General features: G+C 45.0%; 1 pseudogene; it reads left to right on the top strand.

Annotated features, from left to right (window-relative positions):
• The first annotated feature begins 1,123 nt into the window (after positions 1-1,123).
• Positions 1,124-4,334, top strand: LOC104250183 (uncharacterized; annotated as a pseudogene).

The raw sequence follows: 4,334 nt of genomic DNA, 5'->3' as shown, positions 1-4,334 counted from the left end.
GAATGTTATACTCCAAATTCTTTGGTAGCGGACCTCTTTGATAGTTCGACCGTTATCCCCCCATCTAACTCAACTACTTGACTGTACGGCTATTGTGATTGCGAGAGAAAGGAGGGATGTCGCCTTCCTTTACCATCTGGCGGTTGAAAACAAAAGTGCTTCCAGGTACACGGCTGTTAGGCTCATCCAAGGCGTATTTACGGAAGTAGCAGGGAACTTGACCGTCAAGTTTGAAAAAAGCTGGCCAAGCCTGTGTCACTTTCTTACGTCAGGAGAAAGGGAGATCAAAGAAGTATGGGGCCGATACGCGAAGGATCAAATCATAGAGATAGCGGATCTTAAGAGGCGGAAGAAAAGGAACCTCGGCGACCCAGAGATCGCGGAGTCCGCGCCCGTGCCGAAAGTGAAGAAGCTTTCCTCTCCTTTCAGTCGAGCATGCCCGCCCTTTAGCACTTCCCTTCCCGAAGTGGGAGTAGGAGAAAGGAAAGCGCACTCGATCAATTACCATGCCGTGTCGTAAGACAAAAAGTCACCCGCAGGTGCTTTTGACCTTGACCGAGTCTTTTCTAGTACGGACCTGGCGGAGTGCTTTAACATAGGCGGATGTGGGACACAGAAAGAATAGATTCAGGTGCTCCTGAGTCAAGAGATTCTTCTCCCTAAGTAGCATTCTTGTAAGTACAGAAGGAATTCTCCTGTCTCTGAAAAGATAAAGCTAAAAGCAATCTCTGGTATAGATATTGATATTGACCCGCCTCTACGGGAGGTGGGTGGGGATCAAGAGAAGCAAGGCCGGGCACATCATACTCTTCAGGGATTGTGTCATGTCAATTTTCATAGTGAATTTCTTGCGTATCCACCCTGAAAGCGAGAGCTCGAGGCGGTGGGAAAGGAGAATCAACAAGATAGGATGCTCTGTCCCAACTAACAAGAGTAGGAAGATTCCAGCTTTGAATCTTGTGCTTGACGGTGATCATTTCTGCCACGTCGTAACAGTCTTTAGTGCTTTCTGTTTCAATGGTTTGGAACCCTTCTTACTTTCTTTATTATATCGGGGAATTTTTGCTCTTGGTCCGCTAACTCCATAAAGGGCTGGTGGGTGGGGGTAGAGCCTCTAGCGCCAATGTCGATGAATCAAAGGTGTCTGTTTATGGTATGGAATAGGAAGAGCAAGAATGGAACCGCTATCGCTTGTCCTATCATCCGCGATGAGCTTCTTTCATTCGTCAGTATGGGGTAGGTAGAGTCCTTTGCTCGTATGCTTGGCATTACTATAGTCGCACCAGTCTTCCTTCCTTTTTAGTGCACATGAAACGGAAACCCTAATAGAGACTACCCACACGGTGATCAAAACTCTTCCTTCTCTGCTTCACTGTCAATTGATTGGCGCATGAACGAAGCTGTAACGGAGCATGTACGCGACGATCAAACACGGCTTTGCCAGCTGCCTGTGATAGGAAAAAGAAAACTTGATCAGATAGTTCGTGCGGGGCATTTCCCACCTCGCCTTTGATGGACATTCAAAAGGATCTGCTAGGCTGTCTTACATGTCCCAAAAAGCAAGCAAAGGGGCCATTCTTATATTTACATCACTTCTCTCTTTCTCGCATTGACCGGACAAAGGTTTCAAATGAGCATCCCATGAGACAGCCATAGCTTGAACCTTCCTTCTTGTAGTAAGCTATATAACTCAGGCAACAAAGGTTCGAGCAGGATGGCGGTTAGTCTTCCTCGTCTCTTTCGGGTGGGCGGCGGGAATAACTCTTCTAGCGTCAGCATGGATTGACCAGAGACTAGGACTAGTCGTCATCTTTTTCCATAGTAGTCATCCAACAAGAAATGGAAAGACCGCTTAGCGCAGTAAAATAGGAAAGAGAGCGTCGACCACAACTTTCGTGTCACTAGAAATCCTTTTTCGTTTATTGGGAGACTGAATGAAAAAGGCTTTGTCAAGCAGGCATGATTGTCACGTCGATCGATAGTTGAGAAATACTATCTCCAGGGCCCTCACTTTAGGGCTATCTTTCACCGTTGACAGACATGGTTCAACGTGCCAGCTACGCTTCCTCTTCTAGAACAGTGACAACCTAGTCTGATTCCTCCTTCCGAAAGTGCCACAGCTCCTTCTATCACAACCCCTGAAAACTGGGCATTCGAAGCATCAATCTCATTATATGCTCTATGCCATCTTCCTTATACTTTGACTATTAATTCATGTCCACAAACCTCCCTCACAAAGGAAAGTGGGAAAGTCATCTTTGCAAACAAAGGCCTTTTTCTTATACTATGGCATCTTGTCCAAAGCGAGCAGTCATGTAAACCCTTTGTTTATTCAGCTCTTTCCTTTAATAAGAACAATCTAAATGTGACACTTTCACGATGAAATACCGGGAATTTTTGATACTAGAGTCCCCCAGGAAATTAAGCCAATTATCGACTGTCCCTGCCCATTCTAACGGGGCATTCTATTCCTTCAAGTCCCACAGCTCTAAATGTGCCTATTCCTTCGACACCTTTCCATGGAAACAAGGGAAAAATGGCTTATTCCGCATCAACCTAAGCCCACTTATTCCGACTAAGTGATCCATTGGAAAAAAGAGGGCCTTCCTCCTTCTTGATTGAAGCTCTGTCAAAGAAGCATTCTATTCTGAAAAGGCTTACGGCTAGGCTAAACCTCCCTCAAAGCCATGAAGTCCCAGAGCTCTTATTCCAAGAACTGGTGATATTCCTTTAACTGCAGATTCAATAGCACCAGTTATGAACCCCAAAAATAACAGGAAAGCGAGAACTATATACTCAGACTGTCACACCGGAAACGAGAGCAGTAAGAGCAGATAGTGGAACAGAACTAGCAGAAGACAGGCATTCAATTAGCTTGAAAATAGACTCATAGTTAGAAATCAGATGCTTCCTCAACAACTATCTTTAGAATGTCCTATCTCTCCCTTTAATGCTTTAAAATGAGCTAGAAGGCTTCTCTTAAAGCAGAAAAATAGGAGTTATAGTAGTTTTAGCTATTCGATTCGAATGAGTGCCCTCACTTCCTTTCCTTACTACGATATGCCCAAAAAGAGAAAAAGAAAGTGCAACATATCAAAGAGCGATGACACAAATTATCAGTGACCTCCTACATAACATATGAGAGCCTTACGTGGACAATTTGGTAGTCTTTTCAAAAGAAAGAACCGACCACATCGAAAATTTATGCAAGGTCTTCGAAAGGTTAAGAAAACATCAATTGAAGATGAACCCAAAAAAATGTGCATTCTGGATCGGCCGGAGGCCTTAAATCAGTAGGGCAATAGCATAGCTATTATTGACCTGACCCCTATTATATTACTTAAGCCTACTCTTTCTTCAAGATATGAAACGAGCAGCCGAAAACGGATGTCCCTATTGTATTTTAGATGGAGTCATCTACAGGGCTAAGAATCTTACCTTTACTTAGAGAGGGGTAGCGGTACCATGCTCTTCCGTGCTTGTAGGTTGACTTACCTATGCATCCCGACTAAGGTCTCACAAACGTGCACTTCCCTTATGCATCCAAATGCTTCACTAATGTGAATAGGTTATACAGAAGGGTAGGTTGGTTATATACTCTTATGCGCCTTCCTTCTTTCAACGTTTTGGTATGTATTGCCCCCTAACTATAGATCAGATCCACCACACAAGAAACTCAATTCCGCACTGCTGCTGAGTCGTCAGACTTATCCACCAAGGGATTCGTGGAATTTCTATGGATTGCGTTGGGGGAAATCTACCAAAGCTAGGCAGATAGATAGACTCCTTTCCCGCTTCTAAGGGAGAGAAAGAAAGAAAATCTAATGATTGTTTTTTAACCAACGCCCTTTTTTGGTTATGCAGGTACTAAGAGTCCTCTCACTACCAACTAGCAGACATCATCTGGCTGGGTCTTGCCGGTATCAACAACGAGGAAGAAACAACCAAATGGAAACAGCAACTAACTATGGCTCTTGGCCCAGACAACGTCCTAGGCGTAGGGGAGATCGGAGCAACAGGGAACGCCTAGACGACGTTTTTCTTCCTGGGCTGCAGTAAGTAGATCGAGAGGTCGTTCCGCCCCTTGTCCCCGAATATGGGGAATATGTTCTCATAAAATCTTGCTCCAATCTGACCTAGCTGGCGAGCGATCCCAGTTCGCGACAGAGAACAAGACAGCAAGCGAGCGTACTTTTGTTCGCTTCTTCTCCACCAAGCACGGAAGTTTAAGGATAACTGTAGGTCGGTGGCTACCTAAGGAAACTCCGATTCGATCCGCCCCCCGGCTGGGAGGCATCTACCTCATCCCGATCACAAGGAGAGGTTCACTATGA

Source organism: Nicotiana sylvestris, chromosome 7 (assembly GCF_000393655.2).
Source record: "Nicotiana sylvestris chromosome 7, ASM39365v2, whole genome shotgun sequence".
In the NCBI taxonomy this organism is placed as follows: domain Eukaryota; kingdom Viridiplantae; phylum Streptophyta; class Magnoliopsida; order Solanales; family Solanaceae; genus Nicotiana; species Nicotiana sylvestris.
The sequence above is the reverse complement of the archived record's forward strand: the minus strand, read 5'-3'. Positions and strand labels throughout refer to the sequence as shown.